We start from the raw sequence: 24312 nt of genomic DNA, 5'->3' as shown, positions 1-24312 counted from the left end.
TGTGTAAAATCTTAATGATGAGTAGAATGTGCGAAACAATCTAAACACTTAGATTCTGTGGTAGAAATTCAGTAATGATAGACTCTTTATCAATTATATCATACTGAGGATTAGACAAGATAACATGGTTGTTCCTGGCACTCAATAAATCCATCATGTTGCATTTGGTCTTCAGTAAGAGACTTTGGGGAGAGGAGAGGGAGGGAGAGTGAGTGAGAGGTGGAATGCATATCTATTTAAGCTATGACAATTAATTTACATATGTTTATGAGGTGACAGATTGGGGAAATTGTTGATGACTTAACAGTAATTGGGGAAATTGTTGATGACTTAACAGTAAAGCAACATGTGAGGGAAATCATCAATACCGTGCCAGTATCTTTTCAGGAATGTTTGATAGTATTGTCTATAGGCATTAACAAAATATAAATTTATTATTTATTAAACATATTTAGATCTCAATTTAATTAGTCTATAACATCAATATGATTACTACACTATTTGACATTAAAAACTATGTTATTATATTAACTCAACTATGAATTCTAATCTTATCAAAATAAATTATCTTGCTTTCTTCAGATTTTATGTTGGTATAAAGTTATATACTAATTACACTAAATATAATTCTCCTGTACGTATTCAAGTGACTTAACATGTATGTCCATCATTCTCCACACACACACTGCCATCACCATGCATATGAATATTATGGACAGTCAAGAAATTAGAAGATGTTTAATTGACTGTATGAATATTTACTGACATAATTCACTTTTTTTTTTTAAAGAGAGAGTGAGAGAGGAGAGAGAGAGAGAGAGAGAGAATTTTTAATATTTATTTTTTAGTTCTCGGCGGACACAACATCTTTGTTGGTATGTGGTGCTGAGGATCGAACCCAGGCCGCACGCATACCAGGCGAGCGCGCTACCGCTGAGCCACATCCCCAGCCCCCATAATTCACTTTTCATTAGCACTTCTGTATATAGTACATTTACCTGAAATTTGTAAAGGAAGAATTTGGGAAAATCCCAATGGCATATATTGCTCTAGGTTTTTCACCAAGTTTCCAATCCACTGATAGTGTATATTATTTTGTCAAGAAATATGTTTAGGGGCTGGGGATGTGGCTCAAGCAGTAGCACACTTGCCTGGCATGTGGGGTGCTGGGTTCAATCCTCAACAACACATAAAAATAAAATAAAGATGTTGTATCCACTGAAAACTAAAAAAATAAATATTAAAAAAATACAAATCGATTTCTCTCTCCCTCTCTCTGCTCTCTTAAAAAAAAAAAAAAGAAATATGTTTGTTTCTCATACCAAGACATAAAAATAAGCATGCCTTCTTTTCAGCCAATTTATTAGGAAATAATTATGTCAGGAATAATTCTGCTAAGTCTAAAGAATAAATTCTTAATAAGGCATATTTATTTGCAAATTGGTTGAATACTACTCTCTAATTGTAAAACTAGCTCATTTTAAGTTTTAACTTAAGTTTGGCTTTGCCAAAATAAATGTTGTTTCTCTTTGTGAACTTTGCAAATATTTAAAATTCTCCCAAAATATTTTGACTGTTTGGATTTCTTTTTTCTTTCTTTCTTTTTTTTTTTTTTTTGATAAGTAAGATATGGTAGCTTACTTATTCTGGTAAATAGTTTGATGCATTTTTTTTTTTTTTAACAAGTGAAAGTTGTCAGAGGGCTCACAGAATGTTTGAGAGGGGAAACAACAGAAATTGAAGAAAGTTGTCTGACATGGAATGAAATTGAAGAAAGTTGTCTGACATGACACCTATTAATTTTATAATGTTTAATAGGAAAGAGTTATGGTCCATCAGGTCTTCAATAGATGAAAAAATATACATTCACTTATGTTTGCAGTTTATGCTGCAAATAAAGGATTCACATGCAATAATCGATTGACCACATCCCTCCTCCCTTGTTTCCTCAGTTGGCGAGACTTCAAGTTCCAGACCTTCTGTTTCTGTTTCCATTATCTTTCTTCACAAGGATCCCTCATAGTGATACTTGTTCTTCAACTAAGTCACTATTCATGACACAAAAGTAATTAAAAGTTCCTTTGGACTTTTCTAGTACCCAAAATTCATTAGTATCAGCATGGCCTTTGCAATTCACATAGTGATTGATTAAAATTGAACATCTATGACAATAAAGCTGACCCCAGGAAGACCCTTCTCTTATGCATAGACACCAAAAGAGAACCTATTGACAAATGAACCAACCATGTGAGAATTCATTTTGCTACACAGACAACTTGTGAAGCAAAATGAGGGAACAAACCATACGCGGAATAATTAGGATTTGCACATAAAAGATTGTAGTATTTGAGAAGTATTTTTAAAAACCCACAGTCTTGAACAAATATTTTGAATGCTTCTTTTCTTACTAAGCAAGTATGCTCATAGTTTTGGGAAAACCTTAATTAGACTGTAACAGTGGGTGCTTTCAATTTCTAATGGGATTTCCCTGTTTAATTAAGTTATGGTAATATCTCGCTGGCAGGCATAACCAGGAAAACAGGTAACTTACTGTTATAAAAGCTCTAACAGCTTTCATTCTTAAATGCAATAGAGCAAGAAATATAATTTATTTGTTAAATTTTGAGTATTGTCCATTCTGTATAAAACAATTACTAAATACCAATGAATAATAAAACAAGTATAATAACTAAATGTAATTTCAGCTTTCTGTTATGTGAAAATATATGACTAAAAATTGATTTTTAACTTTATAGAAGATGGGGGATATAGCATATAAATAACAAAATGACAAAACTCTACCAAAAATGCCTACATGGTAAAATGATTTTCAAATCGTTTTTATAATATTGGGGAGAAATAGTGATACTAATTAGTGTCTACCTCAATAGTCTCTAAAGGTAAAAATGGGTGTTTTCTGTAGAACTAACCTATCTATCAGGATGGTAAGGAAAGGATCGTTGTATCTAGTTTATACCACATATATAACAGACCCAAGTGAGAATACCTTGAGATAACCTCCTTATGAGGCCTGTTAAACTAAGGTGACCATCCTCAACATAAAATGCCTTTTAGCTGCCTTCATCTGTAGCTAATTTATTTAACATTATTCACTGAACCCATGGTGTGTGCATGTACTGCCATTGATAGGATCTGCTAATAAAGAATATCCAGAAGGTTATCTTAGTTCAATCTTGGCAGCTGGGATGCCCCTCTAGATAAAGTCACATGGCATCTGAGACCTGGAGGATTTGGGTTTTGAAGAGGGGCTTACAGTGATGTGAAGTCAGGGGACTTGACATATCAGAGACACAGACAGTAAAGTGCAGCGGCACAGGGAAAGCACAGCAGACAGAGTAACTCTCAGGTATATAGTATTCCTGCATGATTGTCAAAGAATATATTTAGAAATATTTAGAAAGGTATGCAATGTAAAAAATGTTGAGGAAGTTGTATTCAAACCCTGTAGGCAACAAGTGGAAAGCTCTTTAGAGATTTTTAACAAATTTACACTTAAGAGTTATTACATCATCAGTTGAAGTGCATCCTCACTAAAACATATTTTTAGAATGATTTGGGTCAGTTCTTTAATCCAGAAATTTTCATAAGGAGAAGAACAATTAAAGGAGAAACCGAATAACACATCAAAAATTATATTTAATTTACTTGGACATTATTGAGTGTAGCTGAATGAAACTATTTTGTTCTTGCTGACATTAAGTGTCTAGAAAGACAGTGAATGCTTTTGTCAGGTCTCAGGGTTTTGTTCTGTGTTACATGCTGCACACTGTTCTCTTTGGAATAATGGCTGGCATCATGAGAGCTTTTAATACCATGTCAGAGACTCAGAATGTCAGGCCTTAATCTCCTGAAGACTGTATAGTTTTGGGTGTCCATGTTCTTGAGTACAACTTTATTATGAGGAAGTAAGTGTACTCTTTGAAATGATGGCTGTCTGTATCCTGGGAATGCCTTCTCTGTTTTGTTTTTGTTGTTTGGTCTCTAGCTGAATTATGTTCCTCTCTTTAGTATGATATCTAAGGATCTCTCTGAACTGTGCTTTGAGTTAAAAATGTATTATATGTGCTTATGTAAATTACACATAAACACATATATGCAGTTTTATGTCTAGAAATAAGAATTTATATATAACTGTTCCAATACTTTCTCTGGCAAAAACCTTGTCTGGGTAAGTGATGGTGTGTATGTGCTTTACACCATCAAGAAAATACAAATTGTTACATATAGAAATCAAACCCTATACATACTAGAAGAGATATGGTGTGTTCATCAGCTGTTGAGAGCCACAGCCAAAGGGGCCCCAGCAAACTTCCAGCTGCCAGCAAACTTCCAGCTGCCAGCTGATGATTGGCTTACAGCAGCCCCAGCAACATCTAGCTGATTGGCTCCTCTGCGGTGATGTTCATTGGGCTGTTTCCCTGCCCTTCAGACTGCCAGCTGATGATTGGCTCACAGCTGGCCCCAGCAACATCTAGCTGATTGGCTCCTCTGCTGTGATGTTCATTGGGCTGTTTCCCTGCCCTTCAGACTGCCAGCTGATGATTGGCTCACAGAGGCCCCAGCAACATCTAGCTGATTGGCTCCTCCACGGAGCTACTCATTGGGGGACTTCTTTGGCTCCGCCCACGCGACCCAGCCAATCAGCCTCAAGAGCAGGAGGATTGTGGGAGGTGGAGAGGTTTGTGTGTGTGTGAGAGGCTTGTGGTGTTCACAGTTTCAGAGGTCTTAGGCTTTAGAGGATAGGCTCCATTGCTCTGTGCCTGAGGTGAGGCAGGACATCATGGTGGAAGAGTATGGTGGTGGAAAGCAGCTCAGGAAATGACATTCAAGAAGCAGAGACTCTTACTATAGTGGACAAAATATTAACCTCAAAGTCATGTCCCCAATGACCCTCTTTCCTAACCACACCCTCCTTGCCTACAGTTCCCACCCAGTTAATCCTATTAAGGAATTAATACCCTGGTTAGGTTAACACTCTCATAACTCGTAACTCCTCACCTTCCTTGAATTCTCTCACACATGAACTTTTTGGTAAAATACCTTGTAGATATATCAAGACATATGGAAAATATTTATCTGGTTTTAGTAAGGAATCTCTAAATATGAAAATAATGTCTGATATAGAAAAAATATATTTGACCATATAAAATTTTAAAGCAGTGGTATGCCCACATTTAAATACTAAGTAATTTACTTACATCTTTTTATTTCACTATTTACTAATACATACAATAATGTATGAGAAAAATAACTCTAACAATTTTAATATTTTTTAAAAGAAAATTTAATAGTTTTGCTTTCTAACATAGCATACCAAATCTACATTTTTATCTTGTTTTGCTGGGAATCAAGCCCACAGACTCACACATGGTAGACAAGTGTTCTACTACTGAACAATATCTATAGCCTTACCCTTTTTTTGTGGTACTGAAGTTTGAACCCAAGGGTATTCAATCCCTGAACTATACCTGCAAACCTTTTAGTTTTTTTTTTTTTTTTTTAATTTTGAAATAGGGTTTCAATAAATTTCCCAGACTGGCCTGGCCTCAAATGTGCAATCCTCCTGCCTCAGCCTCCTGAGTAACTGGCATTATAAGCCTGTACCAGCATGCCCGGCTTAAATGTTTTCTCTTAAAGTACACTGGTATACGGCAACCTTTCTCACTATAATCTCTTGGTCTTTTTTTTCTTTTATTCCAGACATGATCTTAAACACCTTTTAATCTAATCTGTCACTACTATAAATCTGCCATATAATAAATATATAGCTAGTTGGGTTAACATGATTGTAAAGTCTAATAATTATAGCATCATAGGAGTTAATCATAATTTGCTTGTGTTTCTTTTAGTTCATTAGAACAAAAAAAAATCTATAATGAATAATATAGTGGTCATTTTGGAAAGTCTTTAAAGAAGTCAGTGTACATAACCTTTCTTTCTTATTCCTGTCTTTTCCCTTATGAATCAGATGTTGAGCCATCTTAGTTTGCTAGGGTGACAATAACAAAATGCCAGAGACTGAGTGGCTCAAATAGTAGACATTTATTTTTTCACATTTGTAGAGGCTGGTAGTCCAAAAGCAAGGTGCCTGAAGAATTAGTTTCTCTTGTGGCCACTCCCCTTGGCTTGCAGATGGCTGCCTTCTGGCTGTGTTCACATGGCCTTTCTTCTCTGAGCAAGAATCCATGGTGTTTCTTTCTCTCCTCTGGGATTAGTACCCTTCTAAGGTATTGAAGATTAAGGCTTCAATATATGAATTTGTTTTGGTGGTGGGCTGGATTTAGCCAGGATGCAGGTATTTTGTGTTTACTTTGGAATTTGCTTCCATGAGCCATTGGCCTATCTATGTATAAACTATTGCTCAGTTGCCAGATTTACTCACACGTGGCTGAGAAGATTTAGAAAGTTATTTATCTTTTCCTTTTGAACTCCTGCCCTCTGTATTTTGGATTAAAAAAAAAGAAAAAGTGTGTGTGTGTGTGTGTGTGTATATATATATATATATATATATACACACACACACACACACACAAACACATACATTCATACAGACCTATATGTTCATATATAAAACTTCATTAGATCAGGCTAAAATTGTTTGCCTTTTAAATTTTGTTCTGTTGTTAATTAAATTGGAGTAAAGTTAAACATCTACACTAAGTAATAAAATACTTGGTGTTTGGGGCCAATGGTGCCTTCATCTCTCTCCTCCCTTAAAATACTCTCATGTCTTGGGGGTATGGGTGAGGGAAATTCAAATTACTTCATGGTGTCAGAGGTAAAAGAAACATGCAGTATCCATATATTCTCCAGATCCTTCCTTGTCCCACCTGAGGAGCAGAGGGTCTGATTCCATGGGCATGTTTGGCTATTTCTTGGTTTTGAGCTTTTATCTGAGGGTTATTTAGAGGATATGTATCACTAAAATATGTCTCTGGAAAATTCACAGTCTCTCTACATGTATACCATAGATGAGGCTTTTGTTGGTGGTTGATTGGGGTCTTGGACCCCTTCTTTCTTACTTGTCCTTTCTTTATAGCATTCACACTCAGTTCTCTAACTCTTACAATCTACTTAGAAGCTCTGAAAGGTTTATTTGCATGAGGTTAAAGGAGCTTCATATGTGCCCAGTACAGCAGGCTTAATCTCCATTTAGTTTATATTCAAACTAGGAACTGAGAAAGACCTTGTAGTCAGTGCATAGTTGATCCCTTGCTTTCTCTAGTTATGTCCCTCTGTCCTCTTTTTTATTTGCTAAGTCTCTGAACATCATCATCTCCTCTTCCTGCTCCCACCCAAGCAAAGACTCTGCTTTAAGGGTCTCAGCACAGCCTGTCTACTAAATTTTTACTTTGTTACTCTATTCTACTCCTCCCCCAAATAGACAATAACTCTGCTGATTACCTGAAGAGAGATCCAGGTATGGGTGGTAGTGCTTCTCTCTGATGCCTCTGATTTTTATTTTCTTCTGCTTCCTTTCTGCTCATTTTTGTCTTATTCTCATTCCTATGCAGACTATAATATAAACTTTAATGACCAATCAAATAATCTTTCCTTCATCAGACAAACCAAAAATAATTAAAGGTTTTTAGAATAATCTTTCTACTCCAGTTTAGTTTCTAAGTCTATTATTTTGTAAAAAAAAAAAAAAAAAAAATCAAGTACAAACCTACTTTCCTGGGACAATAAGACTCTTCATCCCAGAAGCAAGAACATATTTATAGAATATATTTAAATGCACTGTTGTAATATTTATGAAGAAGCTATTCTTATTACTCTGTAGTCTCATCTTTAAGAATATTGCTGAATGATGAGATTTATTTTATTGATTCTTCTTTTTCTTTTGCAGACCTCTCATTATATTTATGTAATAACATATAAAGCTCTCCTTCTTAGTCAAATACAAAATGACAATATGAAAGCAGTTTGTTGTTTATATGTGTGTGTTTGTGTATGTATGTGTGTGTGTGTGTGTGTGTGTCCCAGTTAGTTGGGACTATAAATATATACCACCATTCCTGGCTTTGCTATTTGCAATTTTATTTGCTGAATATCTACCCATAACATTCATCACCATCTATAATACTATAATACTGTAATAATAATAATATTTAAATCATTTACTTGTTTTTCAGATATAAAATTTTATTCACTGTTGTGTCTATAATGTTGGAGCATTGTCTGATCAGACCAACGATACTATTCAATAGATAGAGAGTAAATAATAAATCCACCACGGACGCCAGTTATGTCAACTATGTCCATTACAGAACTGAATTTTAATGAACTCTTTTAAAATAGTATCAGATATGGACCAGAACATATTTGTCATTTATGGAATTTTCAGACAATTCTACCTTTTGAATTTTGGAGAGCATAATATGCTGTTTTAAGGATATTTCTTTTCATTTTATATTATTTAAATTATTTTACTTCTGTATTCTGAATGCTGATGTTCTCCCCGCTCAAATTCATATCTTATGACCCCAAATTTGAAGTGATAGTACTAATAAGTGAAACCTTTGAGAAGTTATTATGTATTAAAATCTCTACCCTCAGTAATAAAATAAATGCACTTAAAAAGATGCTTGAAAGAATTCTTTGTCCTTCTGCCATGTGAAGAAACAGCCAGAAGGTACCACTTTTGAGAACTGAGCATGCCCTCACCAGCGACTAATCTTACACTTCCCAGATTCCTTGATCTGAGACTTGCCAGCCTCCAAAACTGTGAGCAATAAGTTTATGCAATTTATACATTACCCAATCTAGAGTATTTTGTTATAGCACTAGAAATAGACTAAGTCATTTACTATAATAGTGTGCATAATAGACCTATAATCCACTACTATTCCTTTACAATAGAAAATAAGATTTTAAACATCTTACAAATCATTAGTAATGTTATTAATAACTTTTACAACACTCATTTCTCTAGAAGATCTTATTCTTGATTCTTTGAAATATACTTAAGTGAAGCAGTTACTTGATTATCAATAAATATACTTTCTAAATGCTTGAGTTTACAATTTCAATTAACCCACAATTCTAATACTTTGAATCACATACCAATATTTTCTGATTTTAGTAATGATTTCTACAAAAAACATGCTCTGAACTTGACTTTTTTATAGATTGGTGTATGGAAAAAGATTGTGATTTTGTTTTTTGTCAGTAAGGCTTTTATTCTTTGTAGTGTATCCTGGAAAATCATCAGAGTATTTTTAAAAATACATGACAAAATAAACTAGCAATAAAAAAAATACTCCTTGGGTATAGATTGGATAAACTGTAGCTATGTAAAAATCCTACCAGAAGGCAAGTTTATTTCTCACCCAAGCCTGCTTTTCTCCCAATAATTGGAACCACTATTTATGCAATTTACCTAAAGAGAACTATGAGGGTAAACTTCCCTCACTCTTCCCTAAATTTTACCCATCACCAATTGTATAGTTTTCCTGCTTAATATCTATTAGTTGCTCTATTTCTCTCTATTTCCATTGCTTTTGGCTTTCCCACTGAGAGAAGGGAAAGAATAGAACATAGAGGTATGGAAGGTTTGGGGAAAATTTAATAGTTTGGTGTCATTACAATATAATATGCATTTAAGATAAAGATCAGAGGTCCAAAATGGCTTTGAATGCTGTACAAAAGAATGTGAACATAAATCTGTAGGCATAGATAAACTACTGAAGAATTCTAAGTAAGTTTGGATTTTATGAATTTACTGTTGAGAAAGTAGCCCAGCAGTTTCCAAAGCACTCTTCACTTCAAGGTTGTGTGTTAGAATTTTGCCGCTTATGTATCTTTTTATTTAAAATAATGCAAAACAAATAAGCTGTCCTAACATGTGGTTGACACTGGTGCCTTGACTCAGTTTGTATATGAATAAATGTGCCATGAAGAGCCCTTATCACATGATGCTTTGAGGGAGAGTGCATAGGTGGCCACTTGTGGCTTCCCTCACTGGTTTTCTTTCAGCATATTTCTGAGTATTGCAGGTTGTATTCTGGTTAAGTTGTTTTTACAAATAATGTCATTTAATTTAATCTAAAATAACACTTCACAAAATAGATTAAGTTAAATTTTCAGAAAACCTTGTGTTGAAGAGTAGTTACAAGTGGGGGAAAAAGTATTGCTGACCTGATACTTCAACTCCTGTTCTTCAACTACATGGCAACACTTAACAGCAATAAACAACGATGATCTCTTCACATCTGACAAGAAAGCAGCAAGTAACCGAAATAAGTAAAAACACTATATGAAATATGGATTAAATATATATACTATCTGTAATTACTAACCTACAGGTATAATGTGTCTCACTTGAGACAAAGCCAGCCAAAATATTTGGCTTTCAGAATTTGCATCATGTTTGCAAACAAAGCATTTATAAAATAAAGAAAAATACATAAAAGTTTTCTGGAAATGTTTAAAGTTATGTTTCTCCAGTTACATCAAACATAAGAATTAAGGTTTTCAAGGTATTTTTGAGGTTATATTAATAAAACAGCACATCTATAAATAGTATAAACCATATGCATTAGATAGGCATGCTCAATAATATTTTTGTTATGATAGAGGTATGATATTTTAAGTAGTTGGACATTGTTTAGTGAATAGATTAAGGAGATAAGAACAAGGAGAAGGTATCTAATTGGAATAATTTTTAATTTCATTTTAATTTTTATTATTAGGTAACATTTGTACATTTTTATGAAGTAGGAATACTTTTTGTTAAGTGGCTGTTAGTTCTTTGTATCTTTTGGTCTCTTTTGTAGCAATATATTTGGCTAGAAAATTCATTACAAAACCTTTCTTCCCTAAAATACTTTTACCAATGGATAATAAAATCGACCAAATATATGAACCTTGCATTTTATATTCAGACCTTCATTTATTAAGAGATAAATTGATATAGTCACATATAGTGAGTTATTGGATGAACAACTATTGTTATTTTAGGGTCTTTCAATGAGTCCTGTTTTCTCTACTGATATATTTGCAGAAAAAGACTTATATGAGCTTTCTCAGTTAAAAATAGTCAATGAATACATGTGAAGACATGAACAAAATGTATCCAGGGGAAGAGACAGTCCTACAGCATTTGTTAATCAACAAATAAATTGAGTAACTCCTAAAAAGTGATTGCTAATCAAATTCTATCAAAAGGAGACAAATTCTGATCTAGTGAACATAAAATTTATGATATGTAATTGAAAGTAATAATTTTTTAAATTGTTTACTATTGCTTTTTCTTCATAGCCTACTTTCATACCATACTTCTTAATATTCTCAAACTTACCTGACAAAAATTGTCTCTTCTAGGTTACCATAATACTTAACACACTGCATTTATTGTGCTTTTATTTGCTCATGTTTTATCTTATTTAATACACAGTAAAAATTTTAATGGTGAGGGTTACATTTTATTTATGTGTATTTTAGCTTCTAAGTAAACTACAGTTATATGCCATAGGTGTTCAATGGAATACTTTGTACTGAAGGAACACTAGTATATTGACCTATCAACTATAGAAATCAGTATCAGGAACATTATAGGATTTGTATATTGTTTATATTTCTGCTGTTGTGAGCTTTATTTAACATTGTTGAAGAGAATTGAATTGATATATAATTCAATCTGATACTCAGAATTTTCTGTATACTGATACGATCCTTCCAAAGTGCATGTGATTTAGAATTTGCAATTGGTATGATTTTTCCCAACCTTTCACCTTCAGCCTGTGTATGTCTTTTCCTATCATATGAGTCTCCTGAAGGCAGCATATTGTTGGGTTTGTTTTTTTGATCCAGGTTACTAGCCTGTGTCTCTTGATTGGTGAGGTTAGTCCATTAACATTTAAGGTTACAATTGAAATATGATTTGTACTTCCAGTCATGTTTATTTATTTATTTATTTTAGTTTGGCTAGTTTTTACTTTTTGATTTTTTTCCTCCCCCTTTACTGAGAAACCTCCCGCTGTTGGTTTTGGGCACTATTTTTCCATTCCTCTTCTTGTAGAATTTTGCCCAAAATGCTTTGCAGTGCTGGTTTTCTGGCTGCGAATTCTTTTAGCTTTTGTTTATCGTGAAAGATTTTAATTTAATTGTCAAATCTGAAGCTTAATTTTGCTGGATACAGTATTCTTGGTTGGAGACCATTATTTTTCAGCGTTTGGAATACATTGTTCCAGGATCTTCTCGCTTTCAAAGTCTGTGATGAAAAATCAGCTGTTAACCTAATTGGTTTACCCCTGAATGTAATCTGCCTCCTTTCCCTTGTAGCCTTTAACATTCTCTCCTTGTTCTGTATGTTGGCTATCTTCATAATTATATGTCTTGGAGTTGGTCTATTACAATTTTGGATGTTTGGGGTCCTGTAGACTTCCAGGATTTGGCAATCCATTCCATCTTTCATCTCTGGGAAGTTTTCTAGGATTATTTCATTGAATAGGTTGTGCATTCCTTTGGTTTGAACCTCTGTGCCTTCTTCTATCCCAATGACTCTCAAATTTGGTTTTTTGATGAGATCCCATAAGCCTTGGATAGATTGCTCATGAGATTTAAGCATCTTTTCAGTGTTGACTATACTCTTTTCAAGTTGATAAACTTTGTCTTCATTATCTGATGTTCTGACTTCTACTTGATCTAGCCTATTTGTAATACTCTCGTTAGCGTTTTTAATCTGGTTTATGGTTTCTTGCATTTCTAAAATTACTGTTTGTTTGTTTTTTTAAGATCTCTATCTCCTGGTAAAGCTCGTTCTTTGCAGTTTGAATTTGTTTGTTTAGTTTGTTTTCAAAATATACTTTCAATTCTTGGACTTGCTGTCTCATGTCTTCTCTAAAATTCCGTTCCATCTGAGTTAGGTATGCCTTGATTTCTTTCCCTGTCCATGTTTCTGATGCTTCTAGGTCCTCCTGTAGATTTAAGTTGTCCTGCATTATCTGTAATCCTTTTTTTCCTTGTTTTTTCATGTTGTTCACGTTACTTTCCAGCTCTGTTTGACTGCTTTGAAACTGCTTTCTCCTATACATTTGTTTTGGCTTTGTTTATCTCTGTTGTCTCTCCTTTGTGGTGGGAGATTATGCCTATAGATGTTGGGCTTTATTGTACTTTAGAGCTGATTCATTGGCAGCCATTATGAAGTCAAGTAACAATAAGTGCTGGTGAGGATGTGGGGAAAAAGGTACACTTGTACATTGCTGGTGGGACTGCAAATTGGTGTGGCCAATATGGAAAGCAGTATGGAGATTCCTAGGAAAGCTGGGAATGGAACCACCATTTGACCTAGCTATCGCCCTTCTCGGTCTATTCCCTGAGGACCTTAAAAGAGCATACTATAGGGATACTGCCACATCAATGATCATAGCAGCACAATTCACAATAGCTAGACTTTGGAATCAACCTAGATGCCCTTCAATAGATGAATGGATTAAAAAAACTGTGGCATTTATACACAATGGAGTATTACGCAGCACTAAAAAATGACAAAATCATGGATTTTGCAGGGAAATGGATGGCATTAGAGCAGATAATGCTAAGTGAAGCTAGCCAATCCTTAAATAACAAATGCCAAATGTCTTCTTTGATATAAAGAGAGCAACTAAGATCAGAACACGGAAGAAGAGCATGAGGAAAAGACTAACATTAAACAGAGATGAGTGGGGTGGGAGAAAGGGAGAGAGAAGGGAAAATGTATGGAAATAGAAGGAGACCCTCATTGTTACACAAAATTACATATAAGAGTTTGTGAGGGGAAAGGGGAAAAAAAAACAAGGGAGAGAATTAAACAACAGCAGATGGGGTAGAGAGGGAAAATGAGAGGGAAGGGGAGGGGGGATAGTAGGGGATAGGAAAGGTAGCAGAATACAACAGTCATTAATATGGTATTATGTAAAGATGTGGATGTGTAACCGATGTAATTCTACAACTTGTATTTGGGGTAAAAAATGGGAGTTCATAACCCACTTGAATCAAATGTATGGAAGATGATATGTCATGAGCTTTGTAATGTTTTGAACAACCAATTAAAAAAAAATAGAATTTGCAATTGGCTGCCTTATTTGCCACTAAAGAAGAAAGATGGGATTATGTAATCAGTATAGACTGAGAACTTATATTCTTTCAAAAGACTAATTTTTTTTTTGAGTGTGAACAAAAAAAAAAACAATTGAAAAGGAAAAGTTTACTGAAAAAAAAAGCAGGACTTCTTAATATTGAAAACTCATACAGAAATATATATTAATATAAAAAATTAATTCTAGGAGTATATTTTATAATTTAGCAAAAATTGGTATCCATATTTTTGTATGTATTATTTGATATGTTAAAGAAAAGCCACTTAAATTTATTAGTATTGATGCCTAAATACATTTAAACTAGCAGCTTCATTTTGAATTGGGAAGAAAATACAAAATTTACTATTCCATCTTCGTTATGGACTCTAGTCACCCACTCCATCTCTGTCAACAAAATCCAGAAGGAGAACAATAATTCACTGCTAGGAACACGGTGGAGGATCAGTTTTCAAGCTGTTCTAATTTAAATGATTTGTCATTTGAGTAAATGAGTTGATTAAGTAGAAAGATTTGTGATGTTCTCAATTTTTCCTCATGTAGGAAACAGTCCCATATATACAAACATTATTTAAAACAAAGAAACAGCTTTTAGAAGTCAGTATATTTCCTGGGCCTGTAAAAGTAAGTACATGTGGTAATGCAAATGGCACTGATTAACTGTTGTGCTTTGAGAGGAAAAGATTATATCAGAGTATGAAGCTCAGTAAAAATTTTCAACTACTGGCGTTGGTTTAATTTCAGTTTAGTCAACTGTTTCTATAATGCATTGCAAGTCAGGGCTTTTATGAATAACTAAGCAGTTATTAATAATTTTCTAGCATGTTAATCTCAAAATTTGATACTCATTTCTTTTGAACAAACTTATGCCTTCACACTTAACTTTCCATTAGCTCCTTTGGTCACCACACCTGTAGATGATGCATCATCTCCCTTGCCCCAGGACTAAGTCTCCTGTCATTTGTGTTCACAGGACAAAAGACTTGCCCAGAAATTCTTTCAAAATAATAGTCCATATCATTTAAATTTTATTTAAGTTTCCAAATGACCACCTTATCTCTTAGTGTCCAAGAATCTTTAAAATAATGTTGCCACTCAATGTCGTGTTGAGGAAGCTTCAGTGCCAGTATATTTGCAACTCTCCTCCATAATGATTTTGTGGTCCTGCCTAATTGGGATTATCATTGAAAACATATATTCCAGGAATTGGCTTAACGTTTGTGATTTAAAAAGAGAATGAAAGTTCAATAATTGTCTGGTCAATTTGTGGTGGGAAAAGATGTCTAAATTGTCTAATATTCCAATTAATAAATATTGAGTCATGCATAGTTCTAGGTAGTGGGACTCAGGCGAACAGGTAAACAAGTTCTCTTCATCGCACTTATGTGTTTGTGAGGGGAAACATCAGTTTAAAATATAAACAAATAATTAAATATATGATTGGAGATAATAAAATTATCTGATGTGAATTACAGCAGGTGAGACAGAGGATTTCTCAAATTATTAACTTTTTATACTCTAACCTTCTTGACTGTCTAGACCAGATAAAAAGAACTAAAAGAAAAAAGAACATACAAGAAAAAAAAATTAAGTTAATATTTTTAAAATTAATAACCTTAATTTTTGTAATTACCCAAAAAGCTTATTTTGTCAGAAATAGGACTAAATTCTAGAGTAGTCCCCCAAATAAAGTTGAACATCCATGCATTTTAGTGCTACTGTAAAAAGTTATTAACCTTATATTATACTTCAAGTAAGTATGTGGTTAAAAATAAACAAAATATGTAAAATTAATTTATCAACTGCTATAGGAAATTTGTTCATTTTAGCCTATGCACATCTGACAATTTCTTGTCAAGTTTCTAGAATACAATGTGAGAGTTCCACTCCAATTTTCTAAAGACTGTCTTGAATGAAAATTTAGTAATTCTAAGAAAGACATTCCTAAGGTGCAAGAGAGGTTATTTAATATGTTTACTTGTTTGTTTGGTTAGTTGTTATTTTGGCCTGTAGTATTTTTGTGTTGATGGAAGAGGAAGCTGGTGATAACACCATGTACATTGCTACTGTCATGAAAACCCTTGAAATTCTCAAACAGCCATCATTTTATAAGACATAGAAATTAGCATTAGCATTGTCTCAAAGCTTTCTTTCTTTTATTCCCCTCTATTTGGAAAATTACACAAGTGCTATATATATTTTTTCTTTTCTTTTTATTTTTGGAGGGCAGGATTACTGGGGATTGAACTCAGGGCACTCGACCACTGAGCCACATCCCCATCCCTATTTTGTATTTTATTTAGAGACAGGGTCTCTCTTGAGTTGCTTACTGCCTAGCTTTTGCTGAGTCTGGCTTTAAATTCTTGATCCTCCTGCCTCAGCCTCCTGAGCCATTGAGATTACAGGCCTGTACCACCACTCCTGGCACACATGTGTTATATCTTCTGACTCTAGAAACTGAATTAGAGAAAACAATAATATTCAAAGAATAGATAGATATCTAAAAAGTTTTGAAAATTTAACCACTTTAGTCTGGGTCTGTGTAAGATGATGAAATGACTCCTGTGTAGTTGGGTGACACGTTGATGTCCATCAATTAGAATGTTAACTTACCTTGAGATTACCAGAGAAAGAGTGGATGAATATAGCACTTGGGACACAGTAAGTGCTCCAATAGGTCAACACTAAACTTCCAGGGAGTTTACCACACGTGTTTCTTATCCACATAAAGTCTAAAACATTCCTGTTTATAATGGGACAGTCAGGAGTCCCCCATGAATAAAAGGACCCCTTAGACTAAGGGATGCATGCTTTTCAAAAGAAATAAGACAGCCAAGCTAATTTTCAGTCTTACGGAGTTAACAGACATAAGAGAAAATTAGGAGTTAAAATGAATGTGCCCCAGTGTTCAATCAAGACAATGGGAATGAGATAACATTCCAGAAGAAGGAAGGCTGGAAAGTCAGCTCAGTCTTTTGAGATTATGTGGTGAGCAGAAATGCCAGCTCTGAAAAGAAGAATATTAGAAACTTTCCTAGATAAGAACAACTCCAGGTGGAGAGGGGGAAAACACATTCATAGAATATTAACCCACAGTTACCTTTATCTCATTAGCATAGTAAGACTCATCCCTGAGTGGAGACTTAAGATGGTAGTAAAACTCACAATGCCTAAAGAAGCATGTTGAAGAGCACAGCGTGGCTGAGGTCCCACCTCTATACGTGATGACATCAAGTGGTCAAGGTCTTCTCTATCTTGTGGATGCCATGAAAGCTATTCACCTTTCCTCTTTCCTTGTGTCAGCCTGGGATCTCTGTTCCCCATGTTAATTCCCTTTAGGCTTCAGGCAAAGGACCCTCCACCTTTTTCCTGCGGGAGCCAGCCTGATATACTCCTGCCAGTGCCTTGACTCCCTTCAGCTTCAAGTACAAGTCCCTCAATGAAACCTTGTCTGTGCCTACATCTGTTTGGGGTTCAGTATTTGTTTCTACAACTCTGGATCTAAGAATCCAAGTTTAGGAACAAGAAGATGGTCATTTAAAGACCTGGACTCCATCTACTTGTTGATTCCATCTTCCTTAAGAGCTTTTGAGTCTTCTGTATTTCACCAGTTGCTGGGGAACTGTCAGACAAGTTCTCAGACCCAGAAAACAGATTTAGGATCTTGGCAGTTGGAATAAGATGCAAGATGCAGTTTGGATAGTAGACATTATTTATTCAGAGATGGTTAACAGCCCCCCAGGCTCCAGCTTCAGCCCCATTTTCCCCCCAGCCAGTTTTATTTAGCCCCCTGAGTCATTTCTACGGGATTTTTTTTTTTTTTTATACAGGCCAAACAAAGAAGGTACATTGCCAACAGGTTACATAAGTATGCACATGGTCACAGGGGAATGTTTATGACCTTGACTACCTATGATGAATCAGGGTGCTTATGATTTGGGCTACATACTAAAAACATAGCCCACTGGAAACCTTGGCGAGGGAGCCTAACTATAGCCATCTTCAGCCTGCCCTTCAGGAAACTACACAGAGAATCAGAAATTGAAAAAGAATCGCCACACTTTCCTGTATATTTAATTACTCTACATTCACTTAATTGGAAGGTAGGCTAGGAAATGTCTAGTGTTATGGGTAGGATGTGAGGTATTACCCCAATGCTCCTGTGTTATGAAGGAATATTCAGATGTGAAATGTTTAGATTATGAGAACCATAAACTAATCAGCCCATCCTGGTTTGAATGGACTAATTGGAGTAACTGTGGGCAGGTAGGGTGTGGCTGGAAGAGGTGGATCACTGGGGACTTGCCCTAGAAAGGTCCCTCTTCCCTGAGGTTCCTTCTCCTTTCCTCTCTCTGCTTCCCTGCCCGGACGTTCTGATTAGCTTTCCTCTGTCACACTCTTCCACCATGATGTGCTGCCTTACTTTGGGCTGAGAGCAATGATCTAGACTGACTATGGACTAAACCTCTAAAACTGTGAGCTGAAACAATCTTTCCCTCCTCTAATTGTTCTTATCAGATTTTTGATCAAGCTACACAAAGCTTACTAATGAACTCAGGGAGGGAATTTTCAACTTGTCATAGGGAAGGGGAAAACATATTAAGTTTTCGAATGCACAGTGGCCATAGAGAATAAATGCAATTATGTAAAATGCCTATTACATTTTATAATTTAAATTTTGAGTAAGATGAATGAAAAGAATTGTCACAATCAGGGAGGCATCACTTGCATTATTTTTTACTGATTTAGAAATTGGTGTATTATGAGAGTGAAGTGTGAATAAATGTGTTTAGAGTAGCTTAAATTGTTTGAATGTGGACAGTTTTTTCTTTGTTCTTGTCAACTAAATCACTAAATTATCTTCCTCCTCCTCTTCCTCCATCTCTTCCTCCTCTTCTTCTTCTTTTTCTTCCTCCTCTTCCCCTTTTTTGTTTTCCAGTATTGGGGATTGAATCTATGGCTTTGAAGGCTAGGAAAGTGCTCTACCACTGAGCTATAACTCCAGCACTTTTTATTCTGAGACAAGGTCTCACTAAATTGCCCAAGCTGGCCTTGAATTTTCGATCCTCTTGCCTTAGCCTCCGGAGTAGCTGGGATTATGGGTGGCACCACTCCTAGTCTGAATCTTCTTTTTTAAATCGCATTTTTAAGGGCAACATTTTAACAAAATAAGGTCTAATAGAGAAGGTTCCAAGAGGAAAAAGGAAACTCTGAGAAGTTAATGTAAAAAATCAAAAAAGTTATCAAAACCAATACTTAATAGATCTATTTTAGCAGTTAAGCTAAAAGTCACAAACCTAATATATGTACACACAAGAGTGCTTCATGATAATTTTTCTCTTTTTGAAGAAGAAATAAAGGGACTTATCCAGATTTTATAACTGTAGGTTTACAGAAAGTTCTAAAGTCAGTCTGTCTTGGGGGAACCAATGACATCTCACAGGCTCAGTTTTTCCATCAACTTCAGAGAATGGCTCCTGTGTTTGGGGGTATGGCCACCAGCAGCTACCAGATTATGAACCTGTTTAGAGTACAGGTCATTTCCTCCTTAGCTTAATCTTGTGGGGGATAACCCCTTGCTACATCTCCTCTTCTTTCTTGATTGACTTTGGTTGGAGTTTTGACACTGCCTTAAATTGTCTTTAAAGACTTCAGTAAAAATTTTAAGAATGACATTCATTTAATAACTGTCACTCTAGACTATATAGTCACTCTTAAAATTCTTTTTTTTTTAATCACTAGCCCAAGATCACACAGAAATATTTTAGTCCTTTAGTGTCTGATTTCTTTATGTGGAATATGTGACTTATAGATATACAATTGATTATCAGACATTTCTTCAGAGATTTAGCTTCTTTTTTTCCACTTAGCTATTTTAGATGTTAACATTGATTTGTTGACTATAAATGATTGTATTTTTATTTGGTTTTCATCAAATGATTTTCATAATGATATTTGTTATTCAACAAAAGGGCGCGCGCGCAGACACACACACACACACACACACACACACACACACACCTCCCTAGAAAAGAACAAATCCAGGACATGAATCATATTTATCATCGAAGCAGATCTAATTGTTTTAATGGTAATTTCCTTTTGATTACATCTCTGCAGTGGAGCTCTGTATGGCTCACTCATTTCTAAATTGTAGCTACAGATATTCGTTCAACTTCCACCCCCAGTGGTAAAAACTTGGTTTCTGTGATATCCTGCAGCTCAAAAAAATAACACAATAAAATAAATGATGACTTTTTAGCCAAGATAAGAGATGTAAAATATTTTAAATTCTATGAATGAACAAGGAATAAAGCTAATTAATTAAAACTGTCGGGAATTTCTTTGAAGCAATCTGTGATTAAAGGCAAGGCTTTATCGTGGAACAATTAAGTAAATTTGGCCTCAGGTATCTTTGTTCACTCCCCAGGGAATGAGTGATGAAATTCTGGTTGAACGTTGTACTTTATTAGAGATTTATCTATTTTAATTGATTCAGCTTGATTATAAAACTCAAATGGAACAGTTGATACAAAGGACATATTATGTTAATATGTAAACCTCCCATGAGTTAACTTTAATTTCAACAAGAGAAGAAAACATAACTTGTCTGACTGCTTTGCACAGATGAATACAAAATAGTAAAACTGAAATGAACTCTAATAGATTGTATGATCAAGAATATTTTTCTTAGGTTAGCTGAATCTTAAGTAAAATATTCTTATATACCCATAGGTAGGTACAGAAAAGATTTTCAGAATACACATTACATAGAATAATGTTGATAATGAATAATTGACCAGTGGTAAGGAGACCAGTTTTGTTTGCAATTCTTTCTTTTTTAGATGAATGTTATGGTTGAAAATTAAAAATGCATAAATCCCAAACATCAGCTTTTTTTCTTTGAGACTTGCTTGGTTACTGATAATAAATGCCTTGGCATTTACAGAATTATTTTTTCTATGAATTCTGGTACTAACAACATTTGAAAAATTGTGTACAAGAAGTAAATGAACTGAAGGCAATGAGGCACACCCTGGAGCAGGACTTACTAATATTGATAAACAGCCAAAGAATACCCTCTTGAGTAACAAATTAGCTTATCCTTTCAAAGAATATAGTTAGACGCAAATGATATGAACTAAATTATCAGAGCATAAGCCTATGATTTATAAGTTATCTTTTTCAAATTGGTGGTATCCTCCTGTTCCTTGAACACATTTTTTTCCAAGTAAAGTGGTTCAGGGAAGACAGCAAGGTGTAACTCCAAAAGGCAGATCTGGTGACAGTGATTATTGAAAGCCTGGTTAGGTCTCTGTTTTAATGTTTGTCACCAATTCTTTAGTATCCTCTGCAAGGTATTTTAATAACATTATATCAATCAAGCCAAATCAACCTTTTCCAGGATTTGATTCTACAAAATTGCTATGATTGTTTTTCCTTAAGATCAGATATTTAAGAGTGGAAGGGATATTTTTTGAGTCTTATAAACATTATACAAATTTTAAGAATTTGAAAACACAGATTTTGTTAGTTTTTCGTGGTGATCCCATTAGTATATATATTTCTTTTTTTTTTTTTTTTTTTTTTTTAGGAGAGAGAGAGAGAGAGAGAGAGAGAGAGAGAGAGAGAGAGAGAGAGAGAGAGAATTTTTAATATTTATTTTTTGGTTCTCGGCGGACACAACATCTTTGTTGGTATGTGGTGCTGAGGATCGAACCCGGGCCGCACGCATGCCAGACGAGCGCGCTACCGCCTGAGCCACATTCCCAGCCCTAGTATATATATTTCAACATAGGGATTGGATACTTATATTCTGTAGGATGAAAATACTTAGAGAGATGGATTTTTAGTTGTTGTCCTTATTTTTAATGAAACATTTCTTTCAGTACACTGGAAGGAATCTTGGAAATGGTATAGCATTATCCTTCCTTTTAGAGATGAAAGACAAAAGAAGTTACCTGAGGTTTTGTAGCTAATTGCCACAATTTGAACCACAGATAAGGACTTTTAAGAATAGAGTTACCTTAGATTAGTTAGAGGGAAGTGATGGGAGAGAAGGGAAGGGGATGTGGAGATAGGAAAGATGGTAGAATGAAACATACATTATTATTGTATGTATACATGTGACTACATGACCAATATGATTCTGCAACATATACCCTCAGAAAAATGAGAAGTTATATTCTATCAATGTATGATATATCAAAGTGCATAAATGCATTCTACTGTCATGTATAACTAAGTAAAACAAATAAAAAGTTTTTTAAAAATTAAAACAAGTTATTAATAAGAAAAAAATAAAAGCATTAGGTCAAGATTGTTCCACCAGTATCTCATTTATTCTCTTCTTCATTCTTTTCCTCCTTTCTTCCTCCTTGTCCATATTCATGGAGTTTGTATTATTACCCTGGATCTATCTTGGGTACTGCTGTTACAAAATAAAGAGAGCAGTCTATTTGTAGTTACTGATAATAAAAGTGTGAATGTTATTCGAAACTCACCCAGACAGAAGTTTAATGAAAACAATGCCTTGTAAATCTTACAGCACGCACCTGTAGCCACTCTGGGAAACAGGATAAAAACTGTATTAGCATCTTTAACCATGCCTAGAGAAATCTCTACAAGTCTCAACTTTATTAGTCAATTTTAAGTTATATTGAGAAAGACCTAATGCACTCTAGAAGAAAAAATTATATATAATTTAGCATACAATTAGCATAATTACTCTTGCATATGATAAACCATAAACTATGTACAATTGGCTTCAGGCTCTCCTCCTTAAGGAACTTGGATTTTTTTTTTTTTTTTTTTTTTTTTGCAAAGAGATATTATTGGTTCAAACCTGAGTGGATTCTGTTTTTCTAACCTATTGCTCAGACTCTTCTGTGAATCAAACTCCGCTTGTAATTCAACTTCTTTCTCTTTTATTGGAGTTCTTGGTTTGCAATATCATATGCAATTGTCCTTATTTTGTCACTGCTTTCCTAAAGAGGGCATGCTTTATTATACTTCTGAAATGCTTTTTATCTTCAGTATGGCAAGGTGAGGTAAAGCTTCTTTCCAGTCAATGTTTTGACTTAAAAATTTTGAATCCAGCTTCTCACTAACGCTGATTCTCCCTTTGTTACTGACAAAATTAATTAACTTTAAAAGGAGTCCTTTAACTCTTGGGGGGCAGAAAATGTACATTTTTAATTTGGGTTTGGAGTCTATTTTGAAAAGATCCCTCACTAAGTAAAAGTGATACTTCTTTTGCAAATTAGTGAGAGAAAGGGCAGGGGAGCAGAGTGTAGAAAATAAAATGGAAGTATTTATGTGACAGGTAAGTGTAATCCATTTCCCTCCTCCCTGAAATAAATATGAAATAAAATTAAGTAAATGCATAACTTTGAGAAGAAGAAATGACTAACTTTATTTGCCCTGATGGATATTGTGAAAACCTAGAAATTCCTTGTGGCTTTGTGATTTTCTCCAAGCTAATGGTCACATTTAGTGTATGATTTGAAATGTTCAATACCTATGGACAAAAGAATAGCAGAACAATAAATAAGATATATCTGCAATATTTTGATTAAACAGTGGTAAGACAAAGCAGTAACAAATAGGGTGAAGTATTCTGCAGCAATCTCTATTCTCTATTTTTCATGTTCTGGTGTGATGCATAAAAATACCTTTCTCTTAATGGTGGCCTTTTTGGTCTTGACTAAGATCTGCATTCAAGCGTATGTTCTTAATATTTCTGATGTGAAATTTTGGGGAGTTGGCAAAGAGATTCTTGAAATGATGCTCCATTTGCTTCACCACAAAGCACTGGAAAAACTATTTTTATGAACTGTGCCCCAAAACTGTTCACAGTTAAATCTTGAGGGTGTTTTCATTGAAGCTTGTTCTGTATGTTTGAAAACCCAATGATGCCTAAAGGAGTTCAGAATCACAAGTTGGTGAGATGAAAAAAAAAAAAAAAGTTAAAGACTATTCCCTTAGAAGGGAAAAGCATTAGAAACCGACTTTTAAAAAAGTTTGACAATTTCATTATATTGCTGTAGTTTGTAAATGAAAATGCATTTTCTCATAGATTATATAATTTTACAAGTATAATTAATGAATGTAATTTAAGTACAATTGTGTAGCCCAAATGCAGTTTGAATAAAATATCACTTAATATTGTACTAGACATTAGCTTTTTATACAGCACTACAAAAAAAGTGTG

At 34.5% G+C, this 24312-nt stretch overlaps 1 protein-coding gene across 2 annotated transcripts in view; it reads left to right on the top strand.

The window, feature by feature from the left end:
• ERBB4 (erb-b2 receptor tyrosine kinase 4) overlaps positions 1-24312 on the top strand; it is a 1081463-nt gene that overhangs the window by 529206 nt on the left and 527945 nt on the right. The window lies entirely within an intron of this gene.

Source organism: Spermophilus citellus (assembly GCF_964194105.1).
Source record: "Spermophilus citellus genome assembly, chromosome: 11".
In the NCBI taxonomy this organism is placed as follows: domain Eukaryota; kingdom Metazoa; phylum Chordata; class Mammalia; order Rodentia; family Sciuridae; genus Spermophilus; species Spermophilus citellus.
Note: the sequence above shows the minus strand (reverse complement) of the source record. Positions and strands in the feature narration are given on the sequence as shown.